Source organism: Myotis myotis, unplaced genomic scaffold (assembly GCF_014108235.1).
Source record: "Myotis myotis isolate mMyoMyo1 unplaced genomic scaffold, mMyoMyo1.p scaffold_m19_p_8, whole genome shotgun sequence".
NCBI lineage: Eukaryota > Metazoa > Chordata > Mammalia > Chiroptera > Vespertilionidae > Myotis > Myotis myotis.
The window spans coordinates 57,400,813-57,418,410 of record NW_023416390.1 but is presented as its reverse complement, the minus strand read 5'-3'; the positions used below and the strand labels follow the sequence as shown (position 1 = coordinate 57,418,410).

At 43.8% G+C, this 17,598-nt stretch overlaps 1 protein-coding gene across 8 annotated transcripts in view; it reads right to left on the bottom strand.

Annotated features, from left to right (window-relative positions):
• The window catches only part of ACVR1 (activin A receptor type 1), a 129,465-nt gene extending 116,008 nt beyond the window's left edge, over window positions 1–13,457 (bottom strand). For 3 of the 8 annotated variants that reach the window (XM_036319147.1, XM_036319148.1, XM_036319146.1), the window contains exon 1: window positions 12,878–13,446. The gene's annotated coding sequence lies outside the window, so the exon portion shown is untranslated. Of the gene's footprint in view, window positions 1–12,274; window positions 12,297–12,877 lie in introns of those variants that run through there. The other 5 variants (XM_036319155.1, XM_036319151.1, XM_036319154.1 and 2 more) reach the window with 5 other exon arrangements.
• Window positions 13,458–17,598: the final 4,141 nt, after the last annotated feature.

Below are 17,598 nucleotides of genomic sequence, written 5' to 3'. Positions count from 1 at the left end.
CTATGAAACTATACATAACTTATGTATATGAAGTTGTACTGTTTGAGTGTCCTGCTTTTTCTACGGAACGTCGTCTTGTATACTTCCCATCATCATTCATTCATTCCAAAAATTTCTGCATGCCTAAGGTAGTATATACAAGGCACAGGACACACACACACACACACACACACACACACACACACAAACATAGTCCCTGGTCTTGGTATTTATCTACAGATATACTGCCAGCATATATAGAAGAACTAATATATGCAAGATAAATATACAAAAAAAAGAATCAAACTAGATAAAAATGCCAACAAAATCCTCTTTGCGAAGGTAATTTTAAGGTAAGATCTGTCCCTGAAAATTCATGTAAAATAATATTTTAGTAATTACATAATGTTACATGTTATAAATATATAACATAAGTTATATATGTAGGTTACTGTAGAAAAATTGTTTCCATTTTTCTTTGCTACTCTACAGCTAGATGAATAAATTTGTATACTTAAAGAACTTAAGTGATTTTTTTCTAAATGAGTAACCAAGAACTCAAAATATTTTCAGGAAAATTACATTTACATTAGCAGCCCCAAATTTCCAAGTCTTTCAAATGAAAATATCCAGGACATTGCTTAATTTTGAGGGGCCAATTCTAAAGAAAAAAATGCAGTACAGGGAATAAACATGAATGCTACATTAAATTTTATTTACTTGGGTTTGAATATTTAAGTACATCTAATTTGGTAACTGCCAGAAACGCCAACCATCTTATTAAACCATACCAGGTAAATACCTCAGATTTTCCAATAATCCCCATTTGCCCTCTTCATATTACAAAATACTGTGAAAGATCAAAAGCTGACTGCTCTGGTCTACTCCAAAGTCATAAATAAAATGTTGCTGTTTCTTAAAGACTGTCTATCATTTGCCTATTGCTTTTTTTTTTTTGGGGGGGGGGGCTATTATAAAAATAAAATTTTTCTCTAAGTCTAAAAATCCATTGCCTCTATTCTTGATCAATAATAAAATGCTGACAATATGAGTTTCTTGGCCCACTTACAACTCACTGTATTAAAAAAAAAAAAAAAAGGAAAAAAGATAATCAGCCATATAAGGTCTGCTTTTAACTCAAAGCACAAACCAGACAGAGTGCTTTAAAACAATCAAAGTAAAGCTGTGGTTAGCAAGGCTTCTGAAGCCCAGGGCTCTTCGCAGACTCAAAACTTTCACAAGGGAAAAAAAACCCATCAAGCTCCATTTACTGGAAGGACCAAAAAGAAGGGAGATTGAAAGTGAACCAACAAATTCTCAAACTTCAGAAATAGCTGAGCCTATGCCCTTCTTGACAGATAAGAAAAAGATAACAAATAAAGAGTTTAAGAAAGTGACTTTCTTGGGCCACAAAACTGGTTTACACCAGAGATCAAACTAGTGGTTGAGTCGTATTGCTTTCTCATTTCCATCAGGCCACGCTGCTTCACTAATACAACTCCAAACCCCTAGTCATAGCACAACCTGTTACTGTAATGAAAAATGTAAATGGCCTTTGCTTCAGCAATTTCAATTCTTGATATTTACCCCAAGATATATAAGAGAAAGACAGATAGATCCACATCTACATCAATATATAAATCAGTAAGAAGGTGGAGTAGTGCATGTAAGAACAGTCACTGCAACACTGTAACATAATATTACCTAAAATAGCAAGTAAAAGACTAGTTAAATAAATTGTGATACATTCACACAATGGAGTCCCTTTTAAAAGAATAAAGGAAATGTTTATACTGATAGGAAAAAATTTCCCAGATACATTGTTAAGTGAAAACAGCCAGGTACAGAACTGAAATGTGTACAATATGTATAGGAAAAATACATTAGTATATGTTTGCAAATGTAGAGAGCACCACAGGAAAACTATATTAATTTTAGTAATGGTTTTTCTCCAGGAAGGCAAAGGGAAAGACCGGAGGACAAAAGTTACCTTTCACTATATACTTTTCCTATCTTTTAAATCTCTTATTGAGCACACGTAACATAACATAAATATCTTTCCTAAAATGTAAAATATCACAATGAATAAAAATATATGATTTGAAGGAAAAAAAATCATAGAAACCCATGTTAGCATGCACATGTAATGAAATAAAGCTATCTATGAATTAGAAATAAAACCACCAATTTGAATTTTTCTTTTAAAAAAAGTTGTATGGTCCTGGCCAGTGTGTTAAGTGGTTAGAGCATTGGCCCACGCACAGAAGGGTCGTGGGTTCAATTTCCAGTCTAGGGCACGTACCTGGGTTGTAGGTTCGATCTCCGGCCTCAGCTGGGGTGCGTGTGGGAGGCAACCAATCGATGTGTGTGTGTGTGTGTGTGTGTGTGTGTGTGTGTGTGTGTGTGTGTATATATATATATATATAGAGAGAGAGAGAGAGAGAGATATCTCAACCCCCCTACCTTCCTTCCACTCTCTCTAAAAATCAATGGGGAAAATATCCTTGGGTGAGCATTAACAGGGGAAAAAAAAAGGTATGTGGCCCAAAAAGACCAACATTCAAGACAAAAAATGTCCCTGAGAACAAATGAAATGCCCTCCTGGAAGATTTCCATGCTCAATACCCACATCTGAGAAGGATTCACTCCACCTGTGCTGAGAATGGCCTAAAACAATAAGCCCTTTAAGGATCAAAACAGAACCAAGTGGGAGAAGGGGAGCAACTGGGGTGGACCTCACTGATTAAGTAACAATGAGTTGGAGAGAATCCCAAATAAACACTCCAAGATAAAGAAGAAAATCATCTGAAGTTTAAAAGGACATTCCATTCTAAACTGGCTAAAGGCAAAAATAAATGCCAGGCAGTCATTCCCCATCTCCGGGCTACAGCAACCACTTTGTCTAGCACCTGTGACACAAAAAACATCATTGTTAGAATCCCTTTCACCTAAATAGGTAAGGCTCTTCGAAATAGGCATAAACGTAAGGTACAGATGTCACCCATCAAACAGGAGACCTGTCTTTGATTCTGTAGCAGATGTTTATCAGTTCCCATGTTCAAATGTCGCAGACTGGTATTGCACTCCTTTATTCAGATAAACATTTGATTATTTGCAAGATAGGGCACTTGACCCAAAAAAGTCAATAAGAGACTTTGAACTGTTTGTAGCTGGTTCATTTTATCGTTCAAACTTTAGCCCACTTCTTCCCATTTCCAAAAGGGACCTCTCCCCTAGATCCGATGCCCCAGTATATATGGCCCTTTTTTTGCATCCTCTCTCACAAAACTAACTGCTAATACAAAGCCACAGCTCCCATCCTTATCCACCAGGGCTCCAGTGCCACATTTTCCACGCCTCACTAGACTCAGCAAGCCCTTTTCTTTGTACTTATTCCACCAGAAGCTCAAGCTCAACACCATGCCCTATCCCAAACCAACTCCTCCTAACAACCTACTGGTTTTGTTTTGTTTTTTTGTTTGTTTTTTAAGATCAATACCATTCTCCCAATCATCCAGGTTCCAAAGTCAGATACGTTTGCTCCCCACCCATCCTTCCGTCTTTGCAACAACAACAACAAAAAATGATTTATTCACCCTATGGCTTCTGCAGCCCAAGGCCAAAACCCTGATTCTACCCACTCTCTTGTACCTTTAGCTCCTGGGCATCCACTCTCCACTAGACTAATTCATCTGAGACCAACAGAAGGCTATCAATCTGGGGTCTCAAACTCATATGCCTATAGGGACAATGCAGTTAGCACGCAGGAGTAAGGCAGGCTAGGAAAGAAGGAAGAGAGCGAAGCAGGGAGGGAGGGAGGGGGGTAGGGTTGTTTGTGATGCTGGGGCCTCCGTGTCTGGGAGAAAACAGGAATGAGCTGGGGCTGTGGTGAACACAGCATACATGTCTCCTCAGACAGACATAATTACAAGGAGCTTCGGCAGGTTTCTGCAGGAATACGGGCCTGGTGCTGCCAGAGCTTTCAACTTTGCAGGAGCAGGTGGAAATTTGGACTTTTAGTGGGAAACTTCCCCATATTCAAATGTTGGGAACCATTTCAAAATTAAAGTTTTAAATGCATTATCAAACAGGACACGGCCATGAGGTATAGTCAGCCCTGGCACCACCAGCTATAGAGCATGATGACTTGGGAATGTACGGCCTGGGTTATAAGTTCAGACATGTGACCTTCAACATTTTCCATCACCCTTCTGCGTCTCAGTTTCTCCTGTAAAATAGGCATAAAAAGAGTAGGTACCTCAAGGAGTGGGTGTGAGCATTCAAAGGAGAATGCAAGGGGCCTGACCAGAGCCTCCTTCAGATGTATTAGGTATTATTATTGTTGCTAGCTTTAGAATCAAGTCTAAAAACATTAGCCTAGCATTCAAAATCAACCATAATTTGGCTCTAAATCTCCATTGCTAAGCTTTCTTTTACAGTGCTCCCCTTAAGATATTCTATACAGTCTTGTCACATCACAAAGAACTTCCAGGAGTTACCATCTATGTTTGGGGGTGGGGTGGAGAAGGTGGGAAGGATGTGCAACCTAATGACTTAAAAAGTATTGGTCACCCTACTCAGTATACTTGGCCCCTGGAATTAGTGCAAATCAGAGACATCAATCTGCTGTTCCTTCCAGTTGTCTCAAGTCTTGATGTCTTTCCAAGAAGCTGCACCTCAAGGCACTGTGTCTGATTCTACTGATTAAAAATATGTGCAACTATGTTTTGTACAACTTGGCTCCTATACAAAAGCCAACTACTCATGCTTACTTGCCCCATTCCCTTGTTTTGGAATGTTGCCTATTCCGCAACCTACACACATAGAGATAACTCTCAAAACGATAACATCAAAATGGTATCTTTCCGAGGCCGGCCAGACAGCCACTTCCTCAAAGGTGTTGGTTGATCTTTATCTCTGTATCTTGTGACCAAGGTACTCAGCATCCTGCCACACATAGATGTGTGATCCTTCAATCTCTTACTCAAGTGTATCTGAAGTTCGATTCAGTTTTACTCAACTTGATAAATGCTTAAGACAGGAAGGACAAAGAGGGGAAAAGATGAAGGGGCAGCGGCAAGGCAGGGAAACCTTAATAAGGACCATGACGATGATGACTGCTGCCACCAACTAAGCTCTTAGTTACATCTTTCAATGCAAAGAGCTGTTTGCCTTTCTGAACGGCAGGTGTCTGGGGTCATCTTCGCCAACTCTCTGCTATCCTTTCGGTGTACCTGGCCTGTACAGGCACTCTCGCTGCCCCCGCATTACTGAAAGCCACCATCCCATTAAAATATCATCTAAATAAACACCAGCTTAAATTAATTAGCCCCACCTTTGATGCTGATTGGGATCAAGATGAGAATGAACTCTTGGAGCTGGTCCAAAGCACATATTAGTCACTTTAATCTGATTTAGAGAAACAAGCAGAGACCCCTACACAGAGAAAAGAACAATGGGGTGGGGGGTGGGGGGGGAGCACTGGGGTGTGGACCTTCTGTAGAACGACTGAGACTCATACAAAAAGAAAAACAAATTAGCAACTGTTCAATAAAAAAAAATTAAGGCTGATTTCCACAATACCTAGAATAGTTTTGTTTTGTTTTGTTTTGTATAGTTTTGGGGAGAGGAGTTCAAACTGCTGGTTAGAACCCATTAGCTAGTTGTAAAATCAATTCAGTAGACAGAGACCAAAAATTTTTTAATAAAAAATTGAGTAGAAATTGGGAAGTACTGCATTATTAAAATTGCAATTCTGCTTTATTTTTAATATGTATGTATGTGTGTACTCAGTCATGATGAAAAATGAATTGCTGAGAGTCAAAAATGTTTTCAAAACACTGAAATTGAACATTCATGTTTATATAATCGAGACTGAGATTTTCCATTTTTTACTAGGCCATACTCATAAAGTCGGAGAATAGTTGTTCTTGCCACCTGTTGTGCACAACGGTTCAGTTCTTCAAGTTCAAAAGTGCATAAAAAGAATTCCGTTTGGCACACTAGTCCCTTACCATTTGCCTTATTCCCAAAAAGGAAGGTAGGGGTCACTCTAGAAAACCACCCACTTTTTCTTCCTACATATATTTCTATTTTGTACAAGTCCCCAACATCAAGTTACAAGTGCAAAAGCTTCAGCTTTCGGGTGGCATCTCCTAAGAAGCATTCACATACCACTTAAGGAGAGTGACAAGTACATTGTATTTTCACCCAGAGTGCAACAGCATTCAGTCATAGCTCCAATAGTGGTGGATGCAGAACTTGGTTTAAAATATCTCCTCATGCCCGGCTGGTATGCTCAGTGGTTGAGTGTAGACCTATGAACCAGGAGGTCAGGGTTTGATTCCCCGTCAGGGCACATGCCCAAGTTGCGGGCTTGATCCCCAGTGCGGGGTGTGCATGAGGCAGCCGATTAATGATAATGGTTTTCTCTCATCATTGATGTTTCTCTCTCTCTTTCTCCCTCTCCCTTCTTTGCTGAAATCAATAAAAATATCATAATATTCATACATACATACACACACACACACACACACACACACACACACACACATACTCAATCCGGCCCCTGTACACCAAAAATGCTTTTTCTCAAGTTCTTTTTATTGCACATTTTTCTCAGTACCCTCTCTCTAATCACCAGGTATCATCCCATATCGAATATCCAGTTTTGTCCAAGATCACTCCTACCTTCCTTAATATCCTCAGTGCATTTCTCATCAAAGTCAAGGTTACTTTTTAGAACTTGGATCAGTAAATGTTCCATAATTGGCTAAAAAAAGAGCAAAAACTAGAGCAATCTTATTTTCACTGGCATCCATGCTGCATGGTGGCTAGCAAAGGCCCATCCTGCTTTCACAGATGAGCAAGTCTCCCGGCCACCCAGTATTCAAGATCTTGGTTGCATGCCCACTCAAATTAGCCCTTAAAACCTATCAAAAGAGGAGTTCACTTTGGTTCTCAACCATTTCCAGAGAGGTTGCCCACATTCCACCCCTCACATGAGCTCTGTCTGCTTCACTGTTTTCACTGTCAACTGTGTGAGAACATGCACAACAGGAGAAAGTCAGTGAAAGGGAGTCAATGCACCAGGTGTGTCGGTCCCAGCCGTACACCTCGGTGGCTTGCTCGGTGGGACATAAAACATTAGTTGAGGTATTCTTCCTAAGACAGGAGGTATCACCCTTAAATCCAAATACAATCAGAAAAGGAAACACATACATATAGATCTTTGTTGAATTCACCAAGTACAAGTTACAATGTTTTGTTTTAAAAGGGCCGTATAAAAAAAAACAGTTCCTTCTACCTAGAATGTCTTTTGTCCCTGCTTCCTAAACTCATTCCTAAGGACCACTGTGTCTGGTATCATCTTCTCTGAGACGGATTCCCTAGAGGACTGGGTTCCTATACTCCCCTAACGTGCAACCATCCATTCATTCTCCCCACAATTAAAAAACGATTTATTGACTGCGTGGTCTAGGCCAGACGTTGTGTTAGGTGCAAGAGATAGACAAAAGATGAATAAGACACAGTCCTTGCCCTCAAGGAGCCCAGTGCGAGAATTTAAAAGGTTTTAAATTGGTGAAGGGGAATGAATTGCGTGGAACAAATAAATGGAGGAATAAATAACTTGAAGTCCTTGCCCTCAAAGAGATCAATCCTGTCCCAGAATAAGCCGTGAAGATGATAAAATGCTAGAAAAAAAAAAAAAAGTCAAAAAGGCAAAATCCGGGCAGCATTCTTGCTTGCAATGAGATTATTCCGAGCCCTGAAGAATTGGGCTCTCCCCAAAAGTGGGGGGAAGGGCAACGCAGAGGAACAGCAATGCCAAGCTGGGCCTTGTGACGAGGGAACTAAACTATCGGAGACACGTCAGGGCCTGTGCTAAATGGGACCACTGACCTTGCCCCATCCTCCAAAAAAGCAACCTTCTCACAAATTGGAAAGACTGAAATGTAAAGTCACTTTCCCAGTCACAGAAATAAAAGCCAAATACCCAGAGCAAACAATGAAGCAACCATAATGGGCAGAGTGGAATGTTGGTCAGAGACGAAAACCCCAAAATCAAACAACTGAGTGGTGGTGGCTCTGGAAAACAAAGTTCTCCTGGATCCCAGAAGAGGCTTCCGACGTACAAACAAGCTCGGATTTCCAGAAACGCATATAAGAACACAGGAATACTATTCAGCAGGGCCGTCGGTTTGAGCACTGGGGGCAGGGAGGTATTTGCTTTAACTCTGAAAAGGAAGCCGCTGGGTCTCTTATTAATTTTGAGAGCGTAAGTTCAAGCAAAACTACATCCCATCTGAACCAAAGGCCACGGAGTGCCAAGCACAACAACTTGATGAAGCTCTTTCAAAAGGCGTCTTTAATTGGAATGCCCTTTCCAACAGCCAGATCCTGGTTTGGAACTTCTGATTCTTAAACGAGCATGGCAAGCGAGAGCAGTCCATGGCCAACTGCTAACACGAAGAGGCGAACCTTCCACTCGGTTCTCCCGAGCGCTGGAACTGGCCGCAGAAAGAAACACAGGGTTTTCACTCCAGGAGATCAAAGAAGGCATTCTGTACCAGGAAACCCAGTTCAAATCCTCATTTCCAGGAATAAGGCCACCGTGCCCAATACTTGCTTTGGCAAAATAAAACAAGAGACTATGTGAACTCCAGTTAAAATCGCCAATGGCTTCATTTCCCAGCCTCACCAGTTGAATGCTGTTAACAGTTGACCCAGGCACTGCTTTAACTTAAATACCAGCTCCCAGGTCTGAATAGTCACCCTTACCACTGGGTAAAAGCCAAAGCATTTGAACATGTCATGACAGCATTCTTTGTCCCATCCGGAGCACTGGATGTGTAAGACAAGGTGATGCTGAGAAGTGCCAGCTCTCCCATAACCACAGTCAGAAGCCCCGCTGCAGCACATGCTATTATTTTAGTCTCAATCCAGGAATCCCCGGCTTTTCAAAGTTCATGTTACGCCACTTTGCTTTTACAAAAGACCTACATTGGTACCTGTTTTTACTAACAGGAAGAAATCAAAAGAGGATTTTTGCTTTTATTAAAAAAAAAAAAAAAGCCCAAAAGAAAACTAGCATTTTCTTTTCAGGGAGCCCTTATAGAGGCAGCAGCACCCCGAGCGGCGATGAGTGGTACCCCCACGCTCCTTTCCCAGGAACCAAGCTCAGCATCCCAGCACGGGCTGCCTGAGCTCTGAACTGTGTCTATGAGCATCTATGCTTTATCTCCATTTATTCTGTGCATTCCTGCTTTTAGTAGATGATAATGTTATTTTTGGTTTTATGTGTTATTTGGTATGATTTAGTAGGTTATTTTGGGGGCCTGGTGATGTTCAAAAATTTTTCCATATAAATGAATGGTAATTGCTTTTTTGCTTTATGCCATTTCAGCTTAGGAAAGCTTTCATAGGAACGCTCCAATTCAGAGAGCAGGGAAAACCTGTATTGGAAGTGAGAGTAGAAGCAGGAGAAAATAGAGGGGATATGCCTCAGTCTTACTTGTATAACAACAATCATCTTTGCTTTAAATTATCACCTAGGGTCTTGTCAATCAGCCATTTGTTCTTATGTGCCTACTTCACACAGGCACCACGCTAAGTCAGAACAGTGCAGTGAAGTATTCCCCAAGTAATCATTATGTTAATGGTTATGTTTAATTATCTTCTATAAAAATTATGTATCATGTATGTAGGTGATAAAGTCTAAAGTCAAATTGGCACCCATGAACCTATTACTGAACCCCAAACCAGAATATCACCAATACTGTGTCATCTATCTACCTCCTCCACATTATCCCCATGTTTCAACACACACCAGATAATTATCCTGAATTTGGGGGTTCAATAGGAGTAAATGCATCTTTATAATTATCTCCTGTTCCTAATAAGTGAGTTGGCTTTCCAATATGACTATGATATAGTTTCCTCTTAAAAGATGTCTTTGAAAAGGTGCTTGCTATTTAAAAAAAAACAAAAACAAAAAAAAACACAAAAAACAACTTACAATAGAGTAAGTGAGACTTAACATAGCTATGGTAAACTCCTGAAGACAATGCATGAATGAATGAAATGTGGCAAACACTGGAGAAAGTGGCAAGATCATGGGTTCAAGAATCCCACCAACTCCCAATTCAAACCCCTAGTCCCCATTCACTAGTTCTACAACACTGGGCAACTCAATGTTGCCCAGCCTCAATTTGTTATTGGAAAGGAGTAAAGTAATAATAAAACATATGGTTATTGTAAAATGTAATTAAAAAGTACATGCAGAGAGCTAAGCACTGTGCCTAGTACTACATACCTAGTCCCCCTTCCCCAATCATCCCCTCTGTCATCAAGTTCACTCAAAACATATCAAGGGGCTTTGCCACTGTCAATAGTTTACATCTCCCTAAATTCTAACAAGTTGTGTGCTGATGCCTTCCCGTAAAAATCAATCCAGATGTAGGGATCCAACAGAACAAGCACAGAGGACAGTTCCCAGGTCCCAGCTCCTTTTTGCCTAAAACTCCCTATAAGTGCATTGATTCCATCTTCACCTCATGACCTTGAATAGCAGGATCCTTTTTCAAGTCCATTTCTGCCCAGTCCCTCCCTCTCCCAAAAGGCTTCACTACTCAGTCTAGCCTTACCTAGAAGCCTATCATGATCCTCAGGGGACTAGCTCAGTGCAATCTAGGGTGAGATAGAGACCTAGTCTCTCTGTACTAATTCAATCGCTGTTATCTGTTCCATGGACAGGTGCAAAAATTTTGGAAAATCATTACTTTGTGGGGAAAAAATCACTGTTACTGGAATTAAGTTCCTCATGTCTGAAATTTACAGGCATACCTCGTTTACTGTGCTTCGCTTTACTGCGTTTCATAGCTGCTGGCTTTTTCACAAAGCGAAGGCAAGACCCTCCTCCTCCACCTTATTGTGATACTGGCTTTGTGATGGTCTGGGAAAGAACTTGCAACAGCTCCAAGTTATGCCTGTAATTACATTCCTCAGTGTGGCATACTCCTCCATCTTTACTCCACATCCTTACTATTCTTAGAGATAACGTGAAACTTACTGGATCCAAATGATCACTCTCTCCCAAGGTACAAAAGTTGTACAACTACTACCTCAATCAAATTTTATTTAAAACCACTCTCACCATTTCAAGTAAAACTCACCTGTGTACTACTGGAAAAGAAGAGCATGAACCTAATCTATACCCATCCCAGCCCTTGATTTGGGGCATCTCTACAATTTATTGCAACATCATTCACCACCTTGGAGTATCTGCATGAGTAACAGTACAAATGCTATTATTCAATGCGCAATTCCACCAATTTAAGGCGTACACATTTCAGCTTCAAAGGACTTCTGTTGTTGTTTTTTAATTCCAGGACAGAAACTGAATCACACATAAAAAGCGATTTCGTGTGAGAAACCAGATGACCCAAGCCCTGTCTAGGCCCAAGATATCTTCCTGACCCCTGTGTCCCCATCAGTGAAATGGGTGAGGCCCATATTTCACACTTAAGCATACTGTAAAGCTGGATGGCAAGCCCAGTGTCTGAGGTCAGCACAAGTCTAGTGTCTGCTGGCTGCCCAACCCTGGGCCCCTAGCCAGCCACCCACCTCCAGAGACAAGTGCCAGGGCATACTATAGTGTTTCCATTTAAGGCCTGCCACTTGGATCAGCCCATCTCTGAAATTTCTTACCACCACCTTTCCAGGAAGAATTTTTTTGGGGGGAAAGGGAGGTGGTGTCTATTTTTTGGGCTGTCTGCATCTCTCCAGCAGGGTTCTTTAAAACCACTGGGTCATGTCTCAATTTGAAGCCTTTTTTCAAAAAATCTACAAAATATATACGAGATCAGTCCTTTCTTCTCATGTAACTCCCAATTAACACAACTCAAAAAAAAGAAAGAAAGAAAAGAAAACCCAATAAAAGTAAAAAACCCATTGTATGACTTGGCTACCTCTTTCCAGAGCCAAATTAAGCACAACTTTTTAACCAAGGCTTTTCTTCTTCTACTAAGTGGAATGTCTTCTTCCCTAAGTTGCTTCCTCTCAGAGAGTCTAGAGAGCTTTTCTCCCATGCAAGGGGCGTTCAAACCTCCAGGGACATGGGGGTGGGAGACTTTTCTGGCACAAACTGGACAGAGCCGAGCCAGTCTAGAAGCAGACGGAAGTTAGGGGATCAGGCGGCCCCAGAGGCCCACATCTCTCCCCAGCGCGCCCCGGGTTCTAGCCTCACTGTTTTGGTTACAGTGTTGAAGGCAGGGTTTTAAACTTGGCGAAGTACCGTACAACATCTGTAACCACATTTGCCTTCTGGGGATCCGAAGATGAATCCCACATTCCTGGCTTTGAAGCTTTTTGAAACTGCAGCTAGGAAGAACGGAGGGAGGGAGGGAGTTGAGCAGAGTTTATTGGCTGTCTCTCCAACAGAAAATTCTTCTTGGAAGAGACGGATATTTTGAGGGTGGGGGTGTTTCGCCCATCCCTTCACTCCCTACCCAGATCAGCTAGGAAGGTGAGCCCCGCGGCGCGGAGAGACAGATCAACTTACAAGTCACAGGCGCTCAGCCTGGAGGAGTTCACCACATACATCTACATACACCCAGACACACAGACACAGACACACTGCACGCCAGCGACCCCCCGCTCCATGCCTCTGCCCTCTCCCACACCCCAGCAGCAGTTCAGGCCCAAAGCCAGGCAGTTTTGCTCCGAGGCTGCTTCCCCCACCGAGAGGGGATCGAGCTTCGGGGAGAAAAGAATGAAAGCGAGGGGGAGGCACCGCAGACGCCCACCCTCCCACCCCCAATCCCTGCCCCTTCTCCCGCCAGGCTCCCTCCTCCCGCGATCCCCCCGGCTCCCGGCGCGGCCGGCGACCTGCCCTCACCTCTGGTCCCGCCGCGGCTCGGGGCTGAGCCGGGGGAGGCGGAGCGCGAGCCAGCCGGGCGCTGCAGGTCGGCGCGGCGCGGCGCGGGGCGCGCTGCCCCGGCGGGCGCGGGGCGGGGCGGTGCAGCCGGCGAGGGAGCCCGGAACTCTGCGGGGCCGAGGGCCGGCGGCGGCCCCGAGCGGCGGCTGCAGCGGCGCGGGGCGCGGAGCCAGGCGCTTTCCAGCCCGCGGACCGGCGCGGCTGGCCGAGGAGCAGCGCGGCAGCGGCGGCGGCGGCAGCGGCAGCCACCGCGGGGACAGAGCCGAGGGAGGGCGGGGAGGCGGGGTGAAGAGGAGAAGGAGGCGGAGGAGGAAGGGGAGGAGGGCGGGCGGAATAAACTTCCCGAGGCGCCGCGGCACGAGCTGGGAGGACGGCCGCGGGCGGGGCGGGCCGGCGCTGGGGGCCGGCCCGGGAGTCGGTGGGGGAGGCGATCGCCGAGAGCAGCGTAGTTCCCCCGTGCGGAGCGGGAGGCTGCGGCGGCGGCGGCGGCTGCACGGAGCAGGAGCCGGAGCGGGAGGAGCGGGAGGAGGAGAAGGAAGTGGCTGCGGAGCGCTCGGCCAATGAGTGTCTGGAGCTGTGATTAACCAGGCAGCAACACATCATTTCCTCCCGGCGCAGATCCAGGGAGCCGGGAGGGAGAGGGAAGGCGCGGGGCGGGGCGGGGCCGTCCCCGCGCCCCCTGCAGGCGCCCGGCCAGGGGCAGCCCGCCGAGCCCCGCCGAGCCTGACCCCGCCGCCCCCGGCGCACCCCGCGCTGTCTCGCCGGCCGGGAGGAGGCTGCGAGCGCACCGCCCACCGGGCTCCTCGGAGGCGGGGAAGCTGCGGGGCAGGCCGGAGCCGGGCTCCCGCGGCCGGGGTGGGCGGAGGAGAGGCGCGCGGCGCGGGCGAGTGCCCAGGTAGGCGCGGGCGGGGCCGTCTGGACAGCTCCCGGGGCGGCGGGCGGGCGGGCTGCCTCCCCGGCCCGGCACTGCGGGCGGCGCTCTGCGGACGGCGCTCGGCTGGATCCTGCCTGTCAGCCTTAGGCTGGATTCTCAGAGAAGCCTCGGCATTCTCACCCAGGCCCTTTCCGATCTGCCTTCAGATGCCCTTCCACTCTGCTCATTTCCTCGGAGCTTGCCATTTTCCCAGTCCGCCTCATTAGTAATAAAGATATGCGGGGTTGAGAGGAGGGGTGGTATGGGGGGTCTGCAGTCATCGAGCCCTGTCCTAGTCGCCATGGGAGCTTACAGTGGAAAGGAAGGAACATTCCCCGCCGAAGAGAGGCTGACAACCCCGGTCCTGAGGAACACAAAAACACTCCAGTGGGCTAATATTATCCAGAGCATCAGAAAGGCAGGCAAGGGTCAAATTTTGCATGATGCCTGCGAGTGTAAAGAAAGCACCAAGCCATTTTCTCTACCCTCTAGACTAGCGTCTCTAGAAGCTTACAATGTACAGTCCGATCTCAAAGCAAAATAAGAGCAGGAAAGCCATAAATGGAAATACCATAAAGTATTTTTATTTCTAGATTCATGTATGCAGCAGGCATTTATTGGGTGACTGCAGTGCTGCAAAAGGTTGCAAAGGAAATGGAAGATCTGGGCCCTGCCGGTCAGGAGTTTACAATCTAATTAGGAACACAAGGCACATATACATGGAACAGCTAGAAAAGAATCCCAGGTGTTACAGAAGCAAGAAGATGGAGAAGGCCGGGCACATTTTTTTTTCATAAGGGGAGGGCTTTGTTCCTATGTGATTGGTGCAGATCAGGGGAGAAGATTCCAGGTCAGATCAAGCAAGAGTACCTCTCTGTATCCTTGCTCTTTAGAAAAATATAACAGGGACTGCAGTGTTACTTGGCCAGTTAGAAACTGTATGACCTTGGGCCCATTTTTTACCTCTCTAAGAAGGGAATAGAGCCTGTCTCACGAGACTTGTTGTGTGGTGCCAATGAGATTACACATGTGGGGAGGTTTTTCCAGCTGCTGTGTAAATGTTCCTCAGTCCTGTGCATTATAGTCTTCATTTTACTGGCTTCTTGTTGGTAGCCTTCTCTATAGTCTCCTCTCTGCTGTAAGCCCCATGAGGGCAAGGGCCAGGTTTGACTGCGTTCGCCGTGTATCATCTTGCCTAGCAGTGGCACATGTGGGTGCTCAATAAAGTTTTGCTGAATAAATGAACTAGTGAATCCTGTTTAAACTTACTTTTATCTGTTCCTTCAGCACTGGTTCCTTCTTATTTGTGGCTGGCTCAATGCAGAAAATCCTTTAACTCACCCTTTTGTGACTAACTTGTATTCCAGGAATCTATCTGGGAAAATTCTGGGTAGTTCTTCTGGCCTTGTAACATAAATTGATTGAAGGATGGATGGAGTGTGTGTGTGTGTGTGTGTGTGTGTGTGTGTGTGTGTGTAGCTGGAGGATACAGCCCTCCACACAAGCCTCATCTACACAAGGACACAGTCCTTTGGCTTTGGACACCTTTAATGCAGGGTTTCTCAACCTTGGTACCATTGACATCTTTGGCTGAATGATTGTTGGGGCTGTCTGGTGCATGGTAAGATATTTTGCAGCATCCTTAACCTCCATTCATTAGATGCAAGTGGGATGCCTTTTTTCCATAGTTCTGACAACCGAAAATGTCTCTAGACATTGCCAAATGCCTTCTGGGGGCAAAATAGTCCCCTATTGAGAACCACTGCCTTACCCTAACATATAATCCATTGATTTAACTCAGGTGGAAAACACGCCACTAAAGAAACTTGGAAGAACTGCATCTTCTGTTATTCTAAGAGTCTCAGATCTCCGTCATATGTTTCAAGGAGCAGGACTCTTGTTAATTAATTGCCTGCTGCATTGTGAGTTGGCATCTCTTCTGTTTTCTGCATATCCTCCTCCTTTACGCCCAGATCAACATGTTCATTTCTAAAAGTCAACAGCTTTCCAAAACTATTGGGAAATGGGGTCTTGAGCAACCTAAAAGTCCCGTACAGTATTTTCCTATAAAATTTAGGGAATTTATTTTGTAGAATTTTGCAGAGAGCTTCCTTGTTATGGCTAAGCTCTTAGACTTACAGACAATAACTATGGCTTCTCTGCACTTAGATGTGATACAGAATATAAATTGTAATTTTAAAAAATGATTTCACTTAAAGTATTTAAGCAGGCAACTACATTGAGTGATTTTCTTTCATCCTGAAGCTATTTTATTTTTGGTTCTAGAGAGTTTTTCTTTTACAGTGGTAGAAGAAAGCATGGTTTATTAACACCCATAAAGCAAAACTTAGCTTAGTTGTACATATCAACTTCCATCAGCAATTTGGTAGGGTGTTTGAGAGCTGTTGTTGTTGATGAGAATCCTGATTGATTAATGTACTGCTATTCAATTTCTAAAGGTTTCTTGAAGAAAAATAAAGATTAATGGTTGAAGAAATGAACAAATTCTGATTAAGTCTGTTCCTCAGTATGGGCACAGAGAACTAAAAAGCCCTGCTCCTAGCAGGCATTAGTACTGTGTTTATGATGTGAGCAGACACTTTTGTTCAGCAAAACAAAATCATCTATCTCATTAAATAAAGTTATTTGAAGCATGGGTTTTATAGTTGCTGTTTATATTCAGTTTTTGTATAGTGGCGTAATGGTCACAAGGATATGGAGATTAGTTTACGTCTAGTTTAGTGATTGTTCACATTTAAGTTAAACACTGAAGACTAGGTAGGCAATCAAACTACTTAAAAAACGGAGAGAGTTTGAGGGTTGGATGTAGTTTATGGTAAACTGATTCTACTAGTGCAGTGGTTGGCAAGCTGCAGCTCGCGAGCCACATGCGGTTCTTTGGCCCCTTGAGTGTGTCTCTTCCTAAGCCTTAGGAGTACCCTAATTAAGTTAATGACAATGTACCTACCTATATAGTTTAAGTTTAAAAAATTTGGCTCTCAAAAGAAATTTCAATCATTGTACTGTTTATATTTGGCTCTGTTGACTAATGAGTTTGCCGATCACTGTACTAGTGGCCCAGTACACAAATTTGTGCACATTGAAAGGAAATTAGTTAGAAGAAATATTTTAATATCACTATTCACCCTTTCTCTATAGTAGAAGTATCAGAGATGAAAGAAAATTAGTAAAATGTACGTGAAAATAACATAAATTGATTAATAAATAAACAATAACAACATGATATAACAACAAATATTTTCCATGAAATTTTTACTGTCAGATCTTTATCATTAATTTTAAAAAATATGCTGAGTATTCTGGAAAATTTATATCATTTGGACAAATTTCGCCTTTGCTACAACATCGAGTAAATTTCCCATCAGATGGTTTTTCATTGGAGAAATTTAGAGATAGGCAAAATTGACATGTAACAGTCTTTCCACCACAACTGTGTTCGATAATTGCATCCTCATTTACCTCATTTTTGCTATGAAGGCAGTTCCTACCAGTATTGGTAGTACTTGTCAATGACTGTTCTTCAGACATATTCTGTCGCCGACGTCGCTTTCTTTCAGCTTCAGAGGTAGGTTGTGCCAATAGTTGGTCTTCAGATACATTCTGTCAACGACGATGACGGCCTCTTTCGGCTTCAGAGGTATGTTGTGGCAATAGTTGGTCTTCAGACATATTCTGTCGACAATTTTGGCTTCAGAATGTCAACAAAAACATTACATCATTACCCACTGACCACAGCCACCGTTTCCGG